This window comes from Triplophysa rosa, linkage group LG7, assembly GCF_024868665.1.
Source record: "Triplophysa rosa linkage group LG7, Trosa_1v2, whole genome shotgun sequence".
In the NCBI taxonomy this organism is placed as follows: Eukaryota; Metazoa; Chordata; class Actinopteri; order Cypriniformes; family Nemacheilidae; genus Triplophysa; species Triplophysa rosa.
The window spans coordinates 4,056,638-4,081,881 of NC_079896.1; the positions used below are offsets into that span (position 1 = coordinate 4,056,638).

At 37.5% G+C, this 25,244-nt stretch overlaps 1 protein-coding gene across 16 annotated transcripts in view; it reads left to right on the forward strand.

The window, feature by feature from the left end:
* Positions 1-25,244, forward strand: part of ptprt (protein tyrosine phosphatase receptor type T) — a 214,112-nt gene that overhangs the window by 8,569 nt on the left and 180,299 nt on the right. The window lies entirely within an intron of this gene.

Genomic DNA, 25,244 nt, shown 5'->3' on the forward strand with positions numbered 1-25,244 from the left:
GATTAAGATGATGAGGGTAAAGTTTGCTGGCAGTGGTAACCCTCAGAGACAGAGAGAGAGATGTTGGCAGAATGATTCAGACAGGTGCAGGTCTGGAGAGAACTGAGCAAACATCAGATGGGTTTGAAAAATATCCAGTCCTTCTGTTTACAGACCCACACAGACCGCATTGGTGTCTGACACACACACACGTGCGGTAATAGCCATCAATTGACAAATTTATTTTAATTGGATTAAGACCCAGAGCTTGTTGAACGTGAGTTTCATTTGATTAATTGATAATCAAATCCAACATTATGATGACAGATTGCTTGTGGTAGTTGAATGGCAGAGTAAAGGTGTTGGAAAAACTCCATTCGGTCCATTGTGCTGTATTAACTACCCATAATCCAGCTGTTTCTGTACGCTTCAATTCAGACAAGACCGTTGAAGGCTTTGGGTTTGTTTGCTAAAGGTCACTTTATGGAATGTCCAACCATTAAGCCTATCAAGTTAGTTTCATCTGTCCTATCCATCTGATCTATTCACCGTCATGTCATTCCAAACCTGTATGACTTTATTTCTTCTGCAGAACACAAAAGAAGATACATTGAAGAAGAACGTTGGTCACCAAACTACACTTGCCCCCATTGACTTCCATTGTATAGACACAAAACCTCATATACAGGTTTTGAAAGACATAAGGGTGAATAAATGATGACAAAATTCTCTGTATGAAAAAAAACAAACTGCTTATGATAGGAGCAATGTCTTTTAAAAGAAAAAAAAACATTAAATAGTTATTTTACAGCATCTATGAAGATTGTAAAGATTGGAAACAACAAAAGCGTGGTGGTTTTCAAAAAGTCAAAGCTCTGTCAGGAGTTAAAGAGAGATTAACAAGACCCTGCGTGCATTCATTCTTTTGTGTTTCTTCCCTCCAGAGACACTATTAACCTTTAAGGGCTCCGGTGGACATGCAACAGATACTTTGGGCGATTGGCGAGGGAAGCTTTGCTCCCCGGCGGAAGATTAAAAAAGCTTTTAATTGGCATGGGTAATGGCGATTTGCCGGAGTGGATTCACGCTGTGGTGCGTTATTTAGGCATTTGTGAAAAGGTCAACTACTGGAGCGGTGTGTTAGAGGAGACGAGTTCAGGCTGTGTTAAAGGGGTTTAATGAGAGAGAGAGAGGTGCACACTCTCTTCCGGTCTTTGAAATGTATTTTAAGCAACAAACTAGATAACAATGAACCATTGGAATGTGAACTAATAATTGTGTCGTTTGCGTGGGAGAACTTCTCTTATCAGTTTATTTACTGCAGTTAAACCTGTGGAAATGTGATCTTAATGTCAATACACTAAAAAATGTTGGGTTATTTCAACCCAGTGTTGGGTCAAAAATGGACAAACCCAACTGTTGGGTTATAAATTTACCTATGCTGAGTTGTTTCAACCCAAAACGCTGTGTTGTTTTAACCAATTTTGGCTTAAATATAAACATTTCCTGGGTTAATTTAACCCAACATTTGGGTTTGTCCATATTTGACCCAACAATGGGTTGACAAACTCTAAAAAATGCTGTCTTATTTCAATGGGCAAACCCAACTGTTGGGTTGAAAAAACTTATGCTGGGTTTTTTTAACCAAAAATTCTGGGTTGTTTTAACCCTTTGTTGGGTTTGTCCATATTTGACCCAACGATGGGTTGAAATAACCCAACATTTTTTTTTGATTGTACTTTTTCAAAGCTGCAATCTGTAATGTTTGCCTCTTTATCACCCCCTCTGTTTAAAACATGAAATTGCAGGTTACTTTACGTACTTTTCTTTACACAAGAGTTTAAGTCAAATTAAATTAATCTGACATTTCCCAGGAAATCATACCCGAAAACTCAACTTAAAATCATTATAATGAGTTTATGTGTGAAAACGGTTATTGCAGCTGCGATGTACAATTCATCAGTGTATTCCAAAGAAATACAAAAACTTCCTCTGTCTTTGAAACAACTTCTATTTTTGGATGACATCACCAAGGCCAATCAAATTTTGAACCATTGGGTTGCCAGCGTTAGAGTGGAAAGTCCATTTTTCACATGTCACTAAATATATTGGAAAACAGTCAAAACGGTAATATATCTGTGAAAAAAGATAAATTGAGTAATCCCACACGATCATCCAAATCCAGTCAGCATTTTAGTTTAACTCCCCATTGAACCATCAGCTCATCTATAGCTCATCCGATTTCTGTTTGAATGATGAACCTCCACATAATCTTATTAAAATGAATAATAAAAACGTCAGCAAAGTGCGTTACTTTCTAATCCACTGTATTGTTTTCAAGGTGTACTCAGATTTACAAAGCCTCTTCTGTCTGCGTGTAAAGACAAATGTTCCTCTTTTCTCATTTTCTCCGAGCAAGTGGCTACTACTTCATCTACTCGAAGGCGAACGCAATCGTCTTTTCCGCCTTGCCATTGTTCATAGTGACAGTGTTAATTTGAATGTTTTCTCGTTCTTTCATCTCCTCGCATTTACGTCCTGCTGACGGCCATTAATTATGTGAAAACTGAAGCCGTCGTATAAATGATGGATGAGTTACGCCTCTGACATGATGGCGACTCAATGGGAACTCCTTTGTGCGGACCATTTGGCTTGATCGCAGCTAATGGGAAGTATTAAAAATGTGACTTTTTGACCTAAATCCAGCAAAGGAGTCTTTATTATTGAATTGGCAGAGCATTAGGCTGCTTGTTGAATTCGGAAGGTTGAACTCCAAACGTTGGGGTCTATTTATTTCAGTGGAAACCTCTTTTCGCAAATCCAGATGGATAAAATGACATATTTTCCAAATGGACTTTCACTTGACATGTTTCTAAGAGGAGTGTTTACATATGACCTGATCTTGTGTTCAGAAATGTTTAGACGGCAAAACCAAATTTAACAAAATGGTGGTCTTTTGACATGCTTTTTAAACGTTTTACCGCCGGTGTCCAAAAGGATTTTACCATGCAGACAGCTGAAATATTAAAACCTAAAACAACCTAAAAAAAATATATATATAAGGGGCAATATATAATAAAAAATATAAAAGTAAAGAGTAAAAAAACTTTAAATATAAAATTAAAATTAAATAAATGGAAGGAATGTATAATAAAAAACTAAAATAAATAAATACAAATTTTAAATACGAGAAATATCTAGTTAGCTTCTCATCTAAGTGTAATAAAAAAATGATGGATTTCATTGTGAAGTTGCATGTCAACTTTTTAATGTCTGATCCTTTGTTTCATACAAACAAACAGACATAACAAATATTGACCGATTTTAAGGTCAATAGACTGGAAAAAAACAGGAAATTGTATTTATGTGGTAGATCCTTGCGTTCTTATCTCTTGGCTCTCCGCAGTCTATTAGACACCACGGGTGAGTTATACTGTCCGGCAAAATAGAATCATAGACCATTAGAATCAGATGGGAAGGAAAACTAAAACACCATTAGCCGTAATTCACCCCATCAGACCTACATTTTCTTTCTATCTACAGTATCATCTGTCTCCTCTCCTCCCTTTACAGGCCTCGTGTGCACCTGCGTCTGGTCAATACCACACAGCCATTAGTTGATTTATCATCATTATCGTCTTTTCATACCTGTGGTTTATATGATGAAGCTTTATCGTGCCCTGTTTTCACGCTCTGTAACTCTCCTTCACTGTGACTGTAAATATGTTATATGTATAAGGTGAGATAAAGTGAAAGAGTAGGTGGGTGAGTATTAAGATGTTCTTTTTGAATCCTACATGTGTCTTGTGGTTGTTTTGTATTATTATTGTATTATTATTCATCTTAGCCAATGCTAATCTCATACTTAGGGTCATTTTAAACCTGTATGAGTTTCATTCATCTGCAAAAAACTAAGAATGTTGATGAACAAATATTATTGGCCCCATTGCCTGACACACAACCACATAGACATTTCTCAAAATATCTTCTTTTGTGTTCTTGTATGGCATCTCTCTATGTTGTCTTTATTATGATTATTATTAGGCTGCAGTACTCTTTGCATGCTGAATCCAGAAAGGCATTTGGTAAGACGCCATAAAAGTTTAATGTGAGAATGTATCACACGTCCCCTGTTTCTGCTCATAAATGTGCCCGTGGCATTATAAAAGCTTGTTGTTCTTGGGTTAATGTGCGTGTTCCCTTACTTTCTTCATTAATGCAATGATAACATTGTATCATCGGGACTGTCAAGGACAAGTTTGTGCCGACAAAGTGTGAAAGCGTTTGTTGTGTGTGTGGACGCTCTTTCTTTATGAGTGGAGTCAGTTTCACAGTCTCCAAGGTTTATTATTAGTTCTGGGTTTGATGTGTCAGCTGTATGTTGCAATATTGTTGGATGACTGTCATAAAGCTATAATCCATTTCATTTAATATATCTTCGTTTGTTGCTGCTGGTGTCAGACTGTTAGTGGTTTCTCCTAAATTGTGATGAGATTAAATTGGGATTTGCTACTCTGAGAGAAACATCCTACTGGTCTCACTTGTGTTTCTGGTTCTGTCATTGCTCTGTTTCTTATAACATTTTTCTTCAACTAAATTATCTTAACGACTCAACCCGTATCAAACTATAGTTAGCTTTTTAATATTGTACAGTATGTCAACAACTGAAGAGTTATTAAGCAAAAACAAATAACTTTTAAAAAATCATTAATGTTTTTATTGTGCATTCCAATTAATATCAATTAAACTGCGGCTTGGTTGTTTTGATTAAGTTATAACTAAAAATAAATAAATGAAAATTAATACAGCTAACCAACACAATAAAAACATAATCACATAATAAAAACATAATTTATTTTTTAATGTGTAATATTTTTTGTTTTAATTTATTAAAAATAAAACATTGAAAATGTTTCTGTTTATTGAAATCAGATAAAATATTGGCCTAAAATTATTGGAAAAACTTAAAATAAACGAAAAATTGAAATGTTGCCTCAGAAATAAAATGAAATAAGTTTAAGGCGCTAAAATAATAATAATAAACAAAAACTAAAATAAAAATAAATTAATCTTATATACTGTAGCAACATAAAGAAAAAACAAATAAATAATAACAAAATGGCTAAAACGGTAACTAAAATGAACATAAAAACAAAAAATCTAAAAATAAAATCTAATTTAACATATTAATAAAACTAACGAAAAACAAAACTATAATAAATTTTTTTTTTAAATACATTTATATTGTTTCATTTATGTCTATGCTTATTTCTCAAGAGGAAATAAAAAGAAAATCTGAGACAAAATTGATCAAATTTACTCTAACATTACATTACTGTAAGTTTTGTGCAATAACATTTTCTACACTCAGTGATAGACTGGTTTATATAGACTGCCTTATCTTGATGCATCATCAGGTAATTGAAAATGCTTTTTAATCGTAGTTGACCTGAAAGAAAATTTACCATAGAAATTAACCATAGAAGATGATTTCATACCTGTTATAGCACCCCTTGTGGCAAGGCTGAGAATGCATCACGCTTTTCTTTTACTTGTGTCTAAAAAAACAGAAGTTTCTGCCAAACATGGGTAATGAAAGTCAACACAATTTCATGGCAATTCGTAACTACATTAAGGTTACTGTTTTCTGTATAATTTGCGCATCTCATTTGTACATTTTAGAACTATGTTGCTTTAGGTTTAGAGGTTTGGCTTTATTCTTGCTTTTTTCAAATAACCACACGCAAGTCACGTTGTACGAATGTCTACGAAATGGCACCGTAAAATAGTTACGTCTTCCCTTGAGATTAGGTTGTGTGAGTGCCAGCAGCCAGTCTTGCAATAGTGCCTATTTACTTCATTTATATGGTGTAGGGCTATTGGACGTACACAACATGATTAATATTTATGAGTCAAGCAGATAAGTGTTGTGTATAATGCGCTCACACTGGAGATCAAAAACAAAGCTTTAATTTGTTGGAAAGGATGTGTAAACGTGCAGTGACGCGCAAACTCGCCGCCCTCCCTGTTGTCAGCAAGTTACAGTACATCAAAATGTCACCTCGTAAAAACAAGAACGTTTCATGCAAACGGTATGCAAATATCCCCGGTGCTAGTGTGTAAGTGGTCCACCGCTGACGCTATGCAAATATTTTCTTTTCTTTTTGATGCGTGTCATTATGGCGGAGGGACTAATTGAGTTTACACCAAGTGTCGTCTGGTTTCAACCTCCGTCTGTCAGCAGTGCTCCGAGAGCCTGACAAGGGAAAGTGGATCTTGCACACTAATGATACGCCAGCGAGTCACACGTCGACGGCGCCAAACGCGCAAATCTGTGACCCGAGCACCATGAGCTACATTTAGTGTTTTAGGGTTGTGTGAGCATATTGATGGATGGGATTCAATATATTTGAAACCATAGCTGTAGAATTGGGATAAAAGTAAATGTTGTGGCTGAAATAAAAAGACAACTTACGCGAGGAAGTCATACGGGCGACATATAATCATCCAAATGACATTAACGATTACAACATTACAAAGCACTTGCCTCCACATAGACTCTCATGGCCGGAGATTTCACAGACCCCAAGCATAAGATCTTCATTTGTATGTGTGGCACTGGATTAGTCCAGCCTGTCAGGCTAATGATAGATCAAGCAAATGTGTCGCTGTTCAGCTCCTAATGGACCGCCACCGTATCCCCCCCACCGGCCCTGGAAGCATTTTACTCAATCAGCCGTGGCCCCCGGGGTGTGAAAACACACAAACACACACACGCATCATGACGCTGATCATAACCTACACGGCTCCGCCCGGCACCCTATATAACCTCTGTTCCGCTCTGAAAAACACACTCACCCGTCACTCTGCCTCAGTGGCCCCGGCATGGCCCCGTTTGCCACAGGGCACCGATGTTCTTGACGCGAGCCTACCGAGCACAGAAGACCAGGATGGTGTGGAAGCGGACCACCTGGTCTTTATTTCTCTGCATTGTTTTTTCTTTCACTGGTCATGTGTATGTCAGCGTGTGTTTCAAGGACTGTGATGATGTGTGTGTGGAGTTGTGATGAATACTCGGGACGCTTGACCCTAAGGGTGTGTTTGTATCTAACCTGTTCTGCTTTCCGCAAGGTCGAACTGTCTTGTGTTTGAATTCAAACAAACGCCCCTGAGTGTCAGTAAACCTGCGAGTGTCTTATCCTGTACTTTTCATTTTAAGAGGTTAGCTAGCTGTTAGCTTTTGAAGCGGATAGTTCACCAAAATATGAAAATTCTGTCATGAATTACCCAACCTCAAGTTCCAAACCTGTATACATTTCTTTGTTCTGTTAAAAACAAGAAAGATATTTAGAAAAATGTTATCAACTGAGATTTCTGGGGCACCCTTGACTACCATAGTAAAACATATTAAAATGGTAGTCAAAGGTGCCCCAGAACTGTTAGTTTTCCAAAATTCTTCAAAATATCTCATTTTGTGTTTAGCAGAATATACAATATTTTTTTCTTCTTTGGTTGTCAATGGTGTCCCAGAAATCTCAGTTGCTAACATTTTTCTAAATATCTTTCTTTGTGTTTAACAGAACAAAGACATTTATGGACGGTTTCATCTTAACAACATGAACAAACGTTACTGCGCATTCGCACTTTTGTGACCCCAACTCAACAAAAGAAACCGAGAAGAACAGCTAAACTTGTCTTTCCAATATTTTGAATTTAGACTGCGATACCGAGCTCAATCGCTAGATGTCGGTGTACCATACGGTTTCTTTAAATGCGACTGAACTACAGGACCCATTCAACAAATCGTTTATTTAATACAATTATTATACAGTAAAATAATAATACGAATTAATATTAACATAAATAAAATATAAATAGTTGAATTATTAGACACTAGCCAAACACAAACCGGAAGTTAACTGGGGGTCAGGCACGCGTGCAAGAAATAAACGGTGAACGATGAAAACGATGAAAGGTCTTTACAGGTTTGGAAAAACTTTAGGGTAATTCATCACAGAATTTTCATTTTTTGGGTAAACTATCCCTTTTAACAAGAAAAAAGGCAAAAAGTGTGTGAATGTTGTATAGACTTGCTTTAAAGCAGTAGTTCACCACAAAATAAAAGTCATCATTTCATTTATTCACCCTCATGTCATTCAATGACTCTCTGATGAACACAAAATAAGATATTTTCAGAGATGTGGCTTTTTAAAATGTCTGCAGAAGAAAGAAAGATCTAGATTTTTAGTTTAGTTTTTAGTTTATTTTAATGCTTGATTTGTCTTTTTAGTTTATTTTAGTGCTTGATTTGTCTTATTCTAAATCATTTGAAGTCATTTTTGGGCTCCCTTGGAAGTTATGTTTTAACCTGACCCTCCTTTCAAAAACACTGTATTAGACACCTGGAGGAGGTTTCAACTGATGTAGAAGCAGCAATGATCTACAATCACCCTAACAACCACATGGTAACACACTACACTCAGAGCACAGCAGCAGCCGCATGGCAACACCCTAGCAACAGCAGCATCCTTGAAGCATGTTTTGCACAGACATACACTTGTACAAAAGATAAAAATCTAGTACTCTATAACACATTTCATGTATAGCAATTAAAAAATATGCAGTTTTCATACTGTGTGTGACTGTGTGTGTGTGACCCACAGTGAAGAGAAGTTCAGATCATACTGAAGATATCAAGTCAGGAGGTAATGCTGAGAACAACGTAATTGGTTCAGTAATATCAGGAGAAAGTGTGTGAAGTTCAGATCATCTGGTGTAGAAGTCACAAGCACAATTTCCTTTGCTCAGTAATGAGTAACACAACAGGAGGTGACTCACACACACACACACACTTCAAGGTTTCAGCAGATTGCCCTGAAGCTGTAATATTCTGAGGGATGCGACTGGCAGCAGCGGTGCATTTGACGGAGCGGCCATTTGCATTCTGGACCTATTTATTCTTATTAAGTCCCCCTCTGATTTGTCTCTGTGGGTCTCCTAAGCTGCAAATAACACATATGGCTGTGCCCTGGGCCCACTGCATGCATTTTAATTAATAAATAAATTAATAAAGCCTACTTAATGGCTAAATGTCCAGCAGGCTAGGAAAATATGAACAAAGGGCAGTGGCGAATGATATTTCCGTTTTTTTCCAGGGACTCCCGTGTTCATGTACTTGTATGATGAATCATGTTTGTTCAATGCGCATCTTCCTATTAATCCAGTTAAATTTAAGAACAGATCACCCATGTAGTCATCTTGTTTCATATGATGGTTTGTTAAAGGGAATGTGGACTGTTGAGCTTCAAAAAGATAGAAATGCATCATAAAAGTATCATAAAAGACCATTTGAGTGTTACAATGATGTGCAATTCATGTTAACTGGAAAATATATGGCACTTTTTTATTTTTGGAGCTTGAAAGCTTCAGTCCCTGTGCAGTCAAGCTTAGCTCATTTTATGCCTAACATCTCTTTTTGGTGTTTTAAAAGGTTTTTATCAACATTTAATATTTGGGCGAGCTGTTTCTTTAAAGTAATTTTAAAGAAATGTACTGTTTTTTTTAAACAGATTTTTCACATTTAATGTAAAAACTGTAATTTAACAGAATGGTACACAGTAAAACTTTGCTGTAATTTTGCAGCCGGTAGCCAATAACTTACTGTAGATTTAATGTACAATTAAATAATTAAGCATAAACTTACCTAGTTTATATATTTTTATTTCATAAAACAAGACTAAATATCTTGGGTCACTTTTCTTGTTATTTGTATATTTTTACAGAAAACAAGAGAAAAATGCGTAGGAAGAATGTCATTTTTTGCAATGTTGCTGTGCTTGCCAGTCTCTTCTTGCTCCTTTTGAACCTCAAAAGTCAAAGTGTTTTAATTTTGATTAAAGTAAATGAAAACAGCACTAATTGGAAAGTATATTAAGTAGTAATTAAATCTACAGTAAGGTACTGGCAAACCTGCTGCAAAAACCACAGCAAAGTTTTGCAGTGTACATATTTTGAAATATGGTAAAAACCCTTAAATTACAGAAAAAGAAAAACATGATTTACAAGAAAAACATGAAAATGTTTTTTTTCAATAGTTTTTACAGGATCTTTTACCGTGAATTCTGTTACCGTGAACTACAAAAAAAGACTACAAATTTACAAGAAAGACAAAAAACATGTAATTGTATGTGAAGCCTGTTGTCAGGAGACAACTATTGTGGTTTTAAACATCGAGATGAAATGCTTATGGGACTCCAGATAGAATATTTGCAATATTTTGTATTTTGTATTTTTAGGACATATTTGGACACAAGGTCATAATTTTCATGATTTTTTTGTTTCTCTTGTTCTACACACACACACACACACACACACACACACACACGCACACACACGCACACACACACACACACACACACACACACACACACACACACACACACACACACACACACACACACACAAACACACTTGCAAACTAACACACGCACCTCATTTGCGTATCCCATCATGCACCGCTGTTCCAATTATGAAAAGAAACTCCCCTCGCTGTCCTCTGCACGGGTCATTTGAAAATGGCTTTGCCGAGATGTTTGAAGCACCGTGACGGAACCACCCTGCATTGCATTATAAAATCCAAATTTAGCATGAAGAGCTGTTTAATTGTTCAACGGGATGCCTTGTATACTTCACACCCACCAAAGATTTGGACACCCTGTTTTTTTATTGGGTTTGCAAGACCCCTTAATGCTAGAATACAGTGACAGGCGACAGGCAGTGAGTGCCATTTTTGTATGCAACGAGGTCTGAGAAGAATTTCTGTTACTTAAGTAATGGTTTAAAAACGAAATATTTAACATGCAGAATTTGATCGCAGCGTCCACATACAGTAGCGTAGTTTAAGTTTTGATTCTGTAATTGTTCCACACTGGCATCCTACAGAGAGTTCACCTTTGACCTCACAAATCTCAGGCTGTCCATCAGGATTCCTTAAAACGATGAAATTATTCTCGGACCGCACACCGGCGCCCTCCCGTGCTCTCCTCCCAGGGCGGTCGAATCACTTTTCTAGTATTCTCTTCCTCTGTCTGTATATGGTTATACTGTTGGAGCTAATTGCCTCATAGCTCAGCTACAAAAAGGCCCCCAGTGCTGGAGCCGATTGTTAGCTTCATCACGCGGAGAAAAGGCTAGGTTAGGCCTACATTAGCATTTAAATTAGCTGGAGACGAATGCTAATAGAGAGGAGTGACACTGGCGGTCAAAGAAGATACAATCTTTAGCGTTTTAAAGAAGTACTTTTCAAACAGACCTTTGGTTTGAAATCATATAAATGTTAATGATATCAAATTATTATCATAATACACTGTCAAAAAGTGTTAAATAATAACACGTTTTTGTGTTATGGAATTTTAACACATTTTGTGTTGAATTTACGTTAAATAAATAGAAAGGACAACACAAAGTTGAGTTAAAAATAACTAAATGTTAGACAGATTTGTTTAGTTAATGAAAGGTTGTGTTGTTTTTAGCACACTGCATTTCATTTCACTGTCTAGTTGTCTAGTACTTGAGAAGGAAAGTGACCTAAAATATTTAGTCTTGTTATAATAAAGAAAACATAGAAGAATCACGTAAGTTTATGTTCAAAACAAGCAAAAAATTTGGTAAGAAAAATAAACTTGATTTTAGTTTGACTTTTTTTAAGGACCTGACACTATTGGCAGATTTTTTTGCTTGCTTTTAACACAATTTACTTAATTCTTATATTTTCTTAATGATAACAACACCAATGTGACTTGATTTAAGAATATGTAGATATTTGTTTTTAGAGTGTACTGTAGGTAAATAAAACACCACAACCATAGTACTTTGATTTTATTTGTAATAAAACCGTAGTAACCATAAATTTACTGTAAACTTACGTAGTTGAATCGTAGTTGTTTTTAGAAAAACTATGGTAATACAAATAGTGATCGATACACCAAAAAGCATGGCTGCTTTTACTTTTGACACTTTTTCTATAATAAAACCATGCTTGCTTTTCCCAACTGCATTTTAATTGAAAATCAATTCATTTTTAAAATGCCTCTTTATATTACAACTCGTTTAGATGTACAATAAATAAACTAGAGTGGTTATATTGACATAAAATGTGTGACCTTGGACCACAAAATCGGTCATAAGTAGCATGGGTATATTTGTAGCAATAGCCAACAATACATAGTATGGGCCAAAATTATCGAATTTTCTTTTATGCCAAAAACCATTAGGATATTAAGTAAAGATCATGTTCCATGAAGAAATTTTGTACATTTTCTACCGTAAATATATCAAAACTTTATTTTTGTTCATCTACTCTCCACAACGCCATTACAACGGTAAGCCAATAGTGAGCGTTAAACCAAACCTGTTTCTTCTTAGCAACGACCTGCCACAGCACCTCTGATGGACAAATTTAAACTTAAAACTCTCAATATTTGGATTTTTTGCACCCTCAGATTCCAGATGTTCAAATAGTCATATCACGGCCAAATGTTGTCAATGGAAAGCTTATTCATTCAGCTTTCAGGTGATGTATAAATCTCAATTTCGAAATTGGTTTTGTGGTCCAGGGTCACATATATTCTTTGCAAAGTGAACGGTTGCTGGTATTCTGTGTGTGTATGTGTCTCATGACATTATTCGACATGCTTGTAATTGCTAGAAATTGGTCTGTGCACCTTATGGAGTTTGCACACTCAAAACGGCCTTGTAAGGTATAATGGCCATGGTTGCACAAACACACATACACACATGTACGCACGCACACACTTTGAAGTCATTATGGTCCATATGGTGCGATGCAACTGGTTCAAATGTGTGTTGTGTGTAGTAGCATCTAACCTAATGCCAGGTAAACCCGGACTCTCTCAGGGAGAAATTGCTGTCTTTGTCCTTGCGGGTAAAAGCTCTCTGTGAACCTCATCATTTATTACCTGCTCACAGGTGCAAATAGAGAAAATCGCTGCTGTCCGTCAGGCAGTGGGAGGCAATGGGGTGTCCTGCTGTTTTACTGACCATTCTTTATGCACGCAAAGCACACACACATGTTGGGTTTCCATGTTTTATGGGGACATTCCATAGACGCAATGGTTTTTATACTGTAAAAACTGTACATCATATTCCCTAACCCTACCCCTAAACCTAACAATCACACAAAACTGTCTGCTCTTTTAGATTTTCAAAAAAGTTAATTCTGTATGATTTATAAGCTTGTTTCCTCATGGAGACCAAAAAATGTCCCCACAAGGACAAGGATTTTGGATATTGCCATCTTTGTGGGGACATTTTGTCCCCATACCGTAGGGTTTACCCTTCCCCCACACACACACACACACGCGCGCACACACACACACACAGACACACACACACACACACACACACACACACACACACAATGTCATAAAAAGCCCTTGTATGTTAATGTGCAGGTCTGCAATACTGGAGGAGCTAATGACTGGAAAAAACTGCTGGATGTAAACGCTGATGTTTGGGGGGGGCTAGGCCTTGCCCCCCCCCGAACATTCTGCTTAATGAGGCGTCCCATCTCTGATCAACACACACACACACAAAAACACATTCCACTATCAGTTTAGACAAAGTCTGGCAGCGCACAGCTGCTCAAATGAACCCAGAAATTAAACGTGCGACCTTGAATATACATTTTGTTCAGCGGTTAAAACCTTCCTCTTTTTACGGCCTGCAAAAACACATATTCAGAATTGTATAAGACAAATGAAACTGCTATTCTGTGTCATTAAAACCGCAGGCCATTAAAACCGCAGGAATATGATTAAACGTTTGAGTTATCTCATATATATATATATATGCTGTCTTTTTTTTACCTGTGTTAACCACCGCTTCTTTGTTTCTTTCTTATTTCCTTGCTTCTTTCCGTTCATCTGTCTTTTTTGTAAATTGACTGTATTGCATTTTAAACTTGGACTTTATATAATTTAGAAAAATAGATGAACCTTCCAGTTTTAGTTCAAGAATTACTGTTCCTTCAGTCGTTTGTCAAGCCGTAATCACTCAAATAGCTTCTTTTCTGCCTTGATAATGAATGATGCTGAATACCCGGCAAGTGCTTTTCAGATCAACAAATCCAGCGCTTGCGTGTTCGGTCGATGAAAGATGTTTATTTAACTGGGGAAATGAAGTTTGTGCAAATAGACTTTGATCTCCGGCCGAAATATCCTATTATTTGCCCGAAAGACATGAACGCATTAAACAACCATTTCTTTTTGCAAATTTGTAATTTTTTATTCAGAAATGAGAGAGTCATAAGAAAGAAAAATCACAGATGTGATTCATTTACTACACCAGTTATTTTTCCTAGACGTCGATGAGATTAAATGATGAGGAAATGGAAACTTTTCTCCTGTGTCTCAGATATTTCTTCTGAGATCAAAACAGCGTCACAGACTGAGCTCAGATTTGACAAATCTGCAATCAGAAGTCAATATTATTAAAGATCTCAATATGAACACAAACGTTTCTCATCAAAGTTACCCAAATCCAGATTATTTTTCTTCATTTTACTTCAATTTTTACATTCATTTTATGCCTCCTTTTTTTGTTTTAACAATGTTTCTTTTTCCTGAGCAATTTTAAGAGAAACATCTGAGACTAAGTTGATACTTGCATGACCGATGTTATGTAGTGTGTAAATCTCAGGTACTTCCTTTCAGACTTGCATTTAAAGTCTGACTGGCTTGACACAAGCGAAAGCGAGAGAATGAGAATTGTTGGTGCGTGTCTCTTTGCGAGTTGTTGGTTCTGACGGCAAATGTGTGTGCGCTTGCCTGTCAATGTTGAACCCTAAAACTGCTGACGGCACTTAGAGGTCACAAAGGTCACCGGAATGAACTGAACCGAACCACCGTTCCCTGGTTCCATGCCTCCTCACCTGCCAATCATTCTCTCAGCCCTGTAGAAAGAAGAAAGAGACATTCAGTGAAACGAAAGATTCAAGTATTAGTTCACACCAAAAATCTAATGCTGGAAAGTTTCTTAATTTTTTTTTTAATTCAGCACTTGCGGGTCAGGCCGCAAGTGTACTAACCAAAGGGCTATTTGCGCCGACAACTTTTCTTCATTTTTTATCATTTTTTTTCTTCTGTGGAGCATCTTTAAGCTGCTATGTTAGATGCTGCTGTTGTTGTCACCAATGAATATGTATAAAGTTTTTTTTAAAGGCACCATTTACAGAGATAAAAATAAAAATTCTGTTGACATTTACTTTTCTTCTTAGTAACCCAAAAAAGATGCCTCAGTGGTTTTGTTTCCATACAATGGAAGTCAATGTTGTTTGGTTACCAGCATTCTTCAAACTATCTACTTTTGTGTTTCTTGGAATAAAGAAAGTCACACAAGTTTGGAATGACATGAGGGTCAATCATTTATTTTAAGAAATCTCATTTTTAGGCAAACTAACCCCTAGTGATCAACACCTTTGGTCCTTTAAAGCCATACAAAACCTTTATGTGCGGAAGAGAGAAATGTTCCCTCAGAATTTCTCCATTCATTGTAGGCCACAAATATCATTTGCTTGTGTACATTTTCGAACATTCCCCCATTCGCAATACGCTCTCATTGTAGAGAAAAGTGCCCCTCGCCGACTCCCCTTCCACTGATGACATCACAGGTTTGGAATATATGATTTTCAGTCCTTTTTATGATGTTACTTAAAACATTCTCTTCTTTTCTCATTCAAACCCATTTGCAATGATTACCTGTGAGAAAAATGAGTTGTATCGTATATTAGAGAAAATTACGCTGATTATACAATTACAGCGCAGCCATTCATGTATATAATGTGAATTTTCCACCTTCCCTTTCTCGCGCTGTAGTCTTTAATAGCTAAAGGAATCGAAGAGGAGGACTTCTGAAAGGCAGAAAAGAGTTTCTCACAAATCCGGTGAATTTTGAGGTGGAATCATTCATCATCCTTGTCATTTTTGTCTCAAACATCTGTGTCTTTTGGGCCAGCGGACATGTTTTTTGCCTTCGACGTGCTCACGGAACCACATTCAATTCCCACCGCGGGTCTCTATGCCGTCCATCTGCCAACTATACACACACAGGTTTCACGTAGCCGTGCCTTTTCATGCCAAAAAGATACAATGGAATATGTCTAAATGTGCCATAATTGTTGCATGAAAAATACTGATATGTGGAATTGCAGTGCTGGGTCTCTCCAGAGAAGGGCGTTATGGGGGATTTAGATTTTGGTTCAGCCTGCCGTGCTGAGATATATTACCCACATGGCTGTGGATGTCTGAGGTGCTCTTGAGATATAGAGGCTGACAGAGAAATATCTGTCCTATTTAAAGGTTGGTTTGTTGTGCGTTTAACTCTATGGATGGGATATCGGTAGATGTAGCTGAACGTACGACCTTTCTTCAGGCCTGAACAAACCGCTAGTTGGTTGGAAAATCAGGGCGTTTGATGAGAAGAAACCTTGAAATTCGTACTAAAAACACTCGGTCGCACACACCTCACCCACCAGATTATTCATTCATTTATGAATAATAGTGCTGTTCATCTGTCAGATGATTCATCACTTTTACACCTGAAAAAATACAATGCAACGGTAGATACTGTAAATGTACTGTAAATTTGACTCAGTCAATGTTTCATTCTTATAGTTAAATTTGAATCCATATGGATTATATAAATCAATTTGCTTTAAAGGGACACTTCACCCAAAAATGAAAATTCTGTCATCATTTATGCACCTTCGCGTTGTTCAAAATGTGTATAAATGTCTTTGTTCTGATGAACACAGAGAAAGATATTTTGAATAATGTTTATAAGCAAACAGATCTCAACCCCCATTGACTCCCATAGTAGGAAAAATTACTTGATCATATTTTTTGTTCTGTTGAACACAAAAGAAGATATTTTGAAGAATGTAGGACAGCAAACAGTTCTGGGGCACTTTTGACTACCATTGTTTTTTCCCACTATGGGAGTCAATGGGGGGGGGGGGGTTGGGGGGGGTGCAAGATCTGCTTGGTTATAAGCATTCTTCCAAATATCTTTCTCAGTGTTCATCAGAACAAATACATTTATACACATTTGGAACAACTCGATGGTGAGTAAATGATGACAGAATTTTCATTTTTGGGTGAAGTGTCCCTTTAAGTCTTACTCCATCTATAACTGGTATATGAGAGCCATCTAATCTAAATACAAAGTTAAACGTATTCGATTAGAACTTTAAAAATGACACACATTGGTTATATAGCGTTGCAGCAACCTGCAGTCAAATTCTTTTATGTGTTGAATTCGTGCTCAGAATGAGAGGAGGCGCTTTTTGTCCGTTCAGCTTGAAGGTTTAAAGGCGCATCTGGCTTTCTTTACAGAGAAAGCAGTTGGAGAAAGTTGAATAGAGTTTTCTTTCTCTCTCAGCCCTTCTTCAGTCAGCGTGTGACTGATGAGGCCGTCTGAGATTTGTTTTGTGCGTGTTAGCAGTTCTGTGTCTGCCTATAAAAACCCGAGTGAGTTTTGTCAGCATATAGAAATCGCTAGGTTTGGGAAGCATGATGGTATATAGCATTGCGATGGAATAAAATGTTAAAGGGGTCATATGGCGCGTGTTTTTCTGTGTCTTTGGTGTGTTATAAGTTGCCCATGCATGTATTAGACATGTAAAATTGCAAAAATGAAAGCGTCGGAACAAAAGATGCATTCTATCTAAAAGCGAATGCTCACCCAGACCTGCCTGAAAGGCCTCGTGTAACCACACCCCCACAAATCCACGTCAGATCGTGATATGACTTGACTAAGACCGCCCAAATGTAAACGCAAGTAAGGTGGGCGTACCTGTCAGTGCAATTGCTTTGGAACCTGATGTTCCAAATATGGTAAGAGGCGTTTCATTTCCGTCACATGCTTGCAGTATTCGACCAATCACTGCGCACTGGCTAACTGGCCAATCATAGCACACCTCGCTTTTCAGAGCCATGAGCTTTGTAAAAAATCTGCGTTTCGGTGAGGCGGAGCAAAGAAGACATACAAACATGCACGGTGTGTGAAAAATACAGCGGTTTTGAACCTTAAATCCTGTATACACATTGCATTACATCTAAAACAAACGATAATATTCGTTTTAGCCGTGTCATATGACCCCTTTAATCTAACATGTTTTTGCAGGTACATATGTGGGCGTGGCAAAACAACGTATCACTTTTGCACGTTAGACGGAGTGAGATATATATTGTGATTCATACTTTGAAAAGATTTTTGGTCACCCCTGATAAAATCACCTATTACCAAGCCTAGAGGTGTCACAATATTGCCGTGACGGTAATAATCGTGATTATTGATAATGTTATAATACTATACATCGGTTGTTGACAGTCAAATGGTTTGACATATACAATATAAAATGACATAAAAGAGATTTATCTTCAATAGTTTTTGGTTCTTTCAAGAATATGTTTTCTACATTTTTACTACCACACCATAGGACACATGTACGATATATTTGTCGACTACCCACATATGATAGTATTGTAAATACTTCAGCGCCAGTATCTGGTTGACACTCCAACATAGTATGTGGCGACTTTGCACCCATTTAACATTTCGCCTAACACAATCTCACAGGAATTCGTAACAATTTTACGAGGTGGCTAATTCGTATGAATTTTTACGATCTTATTCATACGTTTTACAGTTTGCTTTGGTACCAGTGGCGTTAGGTTTAGGGGAAGGGCTTCAGTATAGCTTTTTTCTAATAATCGTATGTTTTTGTACGATTCACATCGTACAAATTTGTACGAATTATCCACCTCGTAAAAAAAGTTACAAACTGTTGTGAGATCAGGTTGGACTATCGGTCTCTTTCCCTCTGTACACTCATATATTTTTATTTATTGGCCAAAATAAACAAAATAAAAGTTATGTAGGAATGACACTTAACATTGAATTAAGCATATATCGCAATAATATTGTTACATTCATTATTTTGGCCAAAATAATCCTGTTGTAAAAACCTAATATTGTGACAGCCCTACACAGGACAGTAAGAACAGCATTTGTGTGTATGTGTGTGTGCGCACAGTTATGTACATTTGGCATATCTAAGTGTGTTGAGTTTCGTACTTAAAATACTAATCGCATGATGTTGTGTCAGTTAACAGGGCTACGTATCTCAACTGCTAATTAATTTGCTGTGTAATTGCCGTGCAATTAATTGCCTGTTAGGCAGCGAATGAAGTGCGCCCTCAAAGTACCGCAAGGTCACTCGCGACTGAGGGGGAAGCCAAGCGCTGCGTACAGACGAGTCGATTCAAATTAACTGTATACACCTGACGTACTGTGAACTTCTTGCCATTCTGGCGGTTGGGTATGGATGTGACCTCAATTACGCTGGCTAGACATTAGAACAAATAAATAAATATTGTTTCTTGTTTGCAGGCGGTAATGGTTAGCATGGATTGCCTGCGTGTGTGTGGTGCACCTGTCCAAATCCATAAACCCACTGCTACGTGTTTATAGCAGCTTTGGAGCCCATAGCGATGCCTCCAACTCATTTGACTTTCTCTGAGTAACGAGTGACCTCCTTTGTGCTCTGCGCAGGGCAGGATGACCCCAGGTGTGTGTGTGTGTGTGTGTGTGTGTGTGTGTTTGACACACACTCCACTTTTCAAACTCGATTTTCAGTATATTAAGTACAAAATGAATGTGTTACAATAGGGCACTTAAATACATCATGGAAGTGTGCTTAAATAATCTACTTCGTGCACTTTTTTTACATCATGTAATATTAACATGCAATTTTTGTTTTGAACAGAGATGGCGACATAGAGGCAAAATACAGATTGCGCTTTGAAGATGTATAAAATGTAAAGCTGTGACTGAGCTTAAAACCATTTTAACGTTCCTTTGCTTCATGTGATTATTTATGCAATGATTACACTCAATTTAAAATGTTTACATTTTTATAACGACCTATAAACATGTAGTATTTTAGCTCCATTTTACACATCCTACCATTTATGACTCTATTAAGCAGAAAACCACAGAATCAGTATAAGTGCGGAAAGCTCCATGTGGACCTTAAGTTGTGCTGACAGTGATATTACTATTTACCTGATGGTGTGTGTGTGTGTGTGTGTGTGTGAGGCAGTGCTGTTTATATTGGCAAAGTAATAAAATGTCATATCAGCAGAGCTCAGCTAAACGGTACGAAATCAGAAGCTCTAAATATTCATGACAGGTTACAGGAACGGGGTGTGTATGTGTGTCCCGGCTCCAAACGACATCAACACAGGACAGATTCATGGCATTGTACACAAGAAAATAATGAACGGTTGAATTAAAGACGGTTTAAGAGTCAATCATGTCTCTTTGACTGCAACCCAGTCCAGTTAAAACAATTCCAGTGCCAGATTTTCCCATTGAGTTACATTCAAAATGTGTGTGTGGGACAGTGGAGTACTGTAAGATTAGATGCTCTGCTTGACTGGGCATCCTCTCATAATATATAATAATTACACGGATCGTTGCTTTCCCACCTCAGAGAGAGAGAGAGAGAGAGAGAGAGAGAGAGAGAGCTTCATGCTGTTGAGGAGAAGGGCCTGATGGGATATGGAGAGGATGACATCACTCGTTTCACTAATCACTCCATCATCCAGCACTTCTGGGCTGTTCTCATCTTCCTCTGTCTGCTCATCTATCTGTCTCACTGTCTTTCATGTCTCTTCTGTTTTGCCTTCAAACTTTGTAGTAAAGTTAAAACATCCCTGGCTGGAGATCTTTCCGCTGTGCTCAGATCGTTGTTCTGAAACATCTCTGTCTGCTCTGACTATCTGAAGGACTATTACGTATATTAAAATATACAAACATGTAATTTTTGCTGACCAGCTAAACCGTCACCCCCCAAATCTTACTTTTAATCTTTGTGTCCATGTCATTTTAAGGTAAAATGTATACTTTAAATTTGAACGCGAGGTCACTTTGGATAAGCAGAAATGAACAGTGGGCCATGTGGCATTACATCACCGTGCACTCGGATGAAGAACACAAGGGCTTAGGGCACCATTTGAGGCAGGACCCTTCTGCGTCTAGTCCCCCTTTCTCCTGTACGAGCCCCTCTTCAGACAACAATGCGTGAGAAAGGAATGAGATGGCGAGGTTGAGTGGGTATCCCGGCGGAGCTCAGCTCAGACCTGTAATGAGCACCTGAGAGAGAGAGAGAGAGAGAGAGAGTCCTCAAGAAGAATCAGCTCTGAAACATGCAGCGTTTCTCCACATGACTGTTTCTCTTTGTGGCATTAATGTAGGGGGTTAATTGTTGGCTCAACAGCTGCTTGAAGGCGACCACATGAACTCACAAATACACACAAACAGAAGTGCTAGACCTGATGCAGCTGACAATTCTGGGTCAGAACTAGACCTGAATACTGACAAGTTCCTACATAATACACAAATACAAATAGTCTCGTTGAATACTAATACACACCCAGCTCTCACTGAGGCCACATGGGTGTTAAATTAGATTGGCAATTGAAATATGTTTTTATGGTAATTTACTGCCTCTGTTTTCTTTAGAAAGATATTCATTAGCTGCTTTCTAACACCTCGCTAGTAACTGACCGGCCGCTTTAAAGTTGTAAATGAAAATACAACTTAATTTGGTCTTGTAGGCACTTGCACACAAACATTTTAGTTTAATATTTTACTTTCAAATGTGTTTCCTTTATTTTAAGGAATATAAGTGAATGAAAAATGTTTCATTATTTAATAAAATTATTATTTATTATAGCTGCCACTGTAAAAATATCCCGTAAAAATGGGCATTTTCTGGCAACTGGGGCGCCTTAAAATAACAGTTTCCCCCGTAGAATTACACAGTTTTCCTTGTAAATTTCTAGTCTTTTCTTGTAATTTGATGCTTTTTTTACTGTATTTCAAAAATAGACTGGAGAAAAAAACAGAAATTTCGTGGCAGCTTGGGCGCCAGATATATACCTTAAAATAACATGTTTTTCATGTAAATGTTTTTCTTTTTCTGTAATTTGACCGTATTTAAAAATGTGACAAATCTCTAAAAAAAAGTAAAATTACAGTTTTTACAGTGTACAATCCATAACTTTGCCTCTATATTGCCATTTCTGTTTGAAACATAAAATTGTTACTTTATGTACTTATCTTTAGATGAATCAAACTGATTTATTTTTATGTACCTGCTCATTAATTGTTTTTTATTTTCAACCCAAAAAGCTTTAAATAGACATAATTATTAACTGAAGGCTGTTAACTCTATTCTACTTGTTCACTATGAGCTGTCCTTGCAAAAAAGAAACATTTCTCCTTTTGTGTTGCACAGAAGATAACTAGAATAATAACTAAATAATAGTAATTAAATAATGGCAGAATTTACATTTTTGACTAAACTACGTCTTTGCATCCGAGCGTGAAAGACAAAGCGATAAATGACTGCAATCTGCTCTCAAATAGCAGGGTTTTGTGTGTTATCATGAGCTTTTTGCAAGGACGAGCATGCGGGTGAAGAACTCTGAGAATCATTTCTCACTCAGTACTTGAACTTTCCTTTTCTGCCCCTCTGATATTTTACACTCTGGGGTTTTTGACAGCCCGAGCGCTGTGAGGATTTCAAATGAGCGTGTTCTGTTCGAACCCGCACGGAAGGGCACTTTAAAGTGCACTCTGACAATGCTTTTAGTGTTCCTCCTAAAACGCTCTCAATATTTTCACGTCTCTGCTGTCTTTTAGAGCTTCGATCGTGCCGCTGCATGCCACTTTTGTCTTTCTTTACACTGATGGTTTTGTCGAACAGGTTTCGCACGTTATGGAAATGTCCCCGGAACAAAATTTCCCAAGAGTCACAAGTGACCCTGAGCATACAGTACGGAGACAAACAAAACCTAACAAACTGCAGTGGTTAAAACAGATCCATTATTTCTTGTATATTAAACATGGAGTTTTATGGTTTTACTGATTTGTGCAGTTTATTGTTGTTTAGTATTCATGCTATTTGTAGAACGGTGAAGGGTTTGGTTAAAAAAGAGAATTGAGTATTCAATAGAGATTTTAGAGAGTCATGTCTGTATATTATAATGTGAAATTTCTTACTTTTTATGTCCAAATGTAGTACACAGTAAAATCGCCAGTGTTAAAAAAATCAAATTAACACTCACAGTGTTTATATAATCCACACTTTTATAGTGTGGATTATATAAACACTGTGAGAGTTTATTTGACCCTTTTTAACACTGGCGATTTTGCTGTTATAGGCTTTTTAGATGTAAGTCAACCCTGTTGATTTATAATATGAGCAATTGTATTGGTTATTAGCCATTAAACATTCATTGTATTTGGGGTCGGCATCTCTTTATTGGTCCATACAACCTTATTGGTCGATAGGTGCAAGTGGCAAACGTATTAACAAAAAAATGTGTTAATATGGGAATAGAAATAGAACAACTTTATTGTCATTGGACAGCTTTACAATGCAATTTTAGCTCTTTCTTTGGTCATAACACACATACAGTAGTTTTGTCTTAATAACTGGCCACTATTAAACACAGTATGAACAGACAGAGTACGCCGCTTTCAACTCTATTTATCACCTTTGCGTAGATGAACAGCTCCAAACTATGTTTGTGCGAGGAAAGCGTTAGATCCTGAATAACCTTTACCTCCTGGGCTGAGAAGTCTTAAATGGAGAGTTTAACAGCTCTTTGAAGCGTGTATTCCTCTGGCGGATGTGTGTGCGCACGCGTGTGGGTGTTCGTGCATATTAGCAAGTGATGGCAATTGAGCTGTTCGCAGCAGACAGAGATGGATGGTGATGTACTAACATATTAAAGCTTCTGTGTAAATGTGGGTGTGTGTTTGTGTGAACGTCTCTCTGCTGACTGCTGGGTTTGGACGATGGACCGCACACACAGACTCGCATCTTTAAATGCCAGCAGAATCTCTAAACGTGTCAATTTCACAACATGGTGCTGATCATAAACGGTATGTTTGGCATAAAGGATGTTTATTTCATGACCTGACCTAGTTTATGAAGGTTATTGCATTGTGAAATTATTCTCATGACAATAAAACACCCCCACCCCTCCAAATTTATGTTACTGTAAACTTTTGAGGTTTTGTTTATACAAACAAACTCTAACGCAAAACATTAAGGTACATTACAATAAGGAGAATTTTGATATGAAAATGTGTTTTCTGTCTTGAAATAATGTAAAACATCCATGTAAATTGACATCATTTTTACTTTAAAATATTATGAATAATATGTATTTACATGCATACATATTTAATATCATATATCACATTATTTAAACAAAGCCACAATGTAAGAATCATGAGGTATCTGTGTTTGTCCAAATGTCCTCACCGTGTCTTCTCCGGGACAACCAGGAGGACATTTTTATTTATGACCCATCCAGAGCAGCAGAAACAGTTGTTTAGAGTTGCAAACGCAGACGCGTTTTACTGCCCGAATGAGCTTTCATTTCTCTAGTAATCATTTTTTAAGGGAAGAAAAACTGCAGGACATGCAGTTTGTGGCAGCTAATAATTTTTATTGGCAAATTTTTTAAGACCTAAAGTGCAGCGCTGGAACATTTGTCATTTTTAATCAGAGAGAGAGAGAGAGAGAGAGAGAAAGAGAGAGAGAGAGAGAGAGAAAGAGAGAGCGAGAGAGAGGGCCGAGTCTCCTGAGGTGTGTTACCTGGCGAGGCAGGTCTACCTGCTCCGCGTGTGAATTTTGCTGTTTCCCTCCGTTGGCCTCTGTGGAGGGAAAAATAATTAACTTCCAAGGACACCGTGTGAAGCAGCGAGTCTCTCTGTCTGCGGGGGGACCTCCAGAAATGCAGGTAGAAAAGGGAGTTGTATCTTACACTAGATACAACGTCCCAGGGAAAGGGAACAGATTATTTCTGCAAATATTATTAGCCGTAGTTGCTTAGATGAGTGTCAGCTATTGTTCATACTCATTTTATGATTCTTAAATGTCCAGTGTATGAAATTTAGCAGCATCTAGTGGTGAGGTTGCGAATTGCAACCAACAGCTTACTCCACTCTACCCCTCTCCTCTCCCTTTTGAAGCAGTATGGTGGCTGACACAGAACTAAGACGTCGTCACGTTTTCGCTTCGTATTTACGAAACACGCTCTGTAGAGCAGTTTGTCCGTTTAGGGCTACTGTAGAAACAAGATGGTGAATTCCATGCAAGG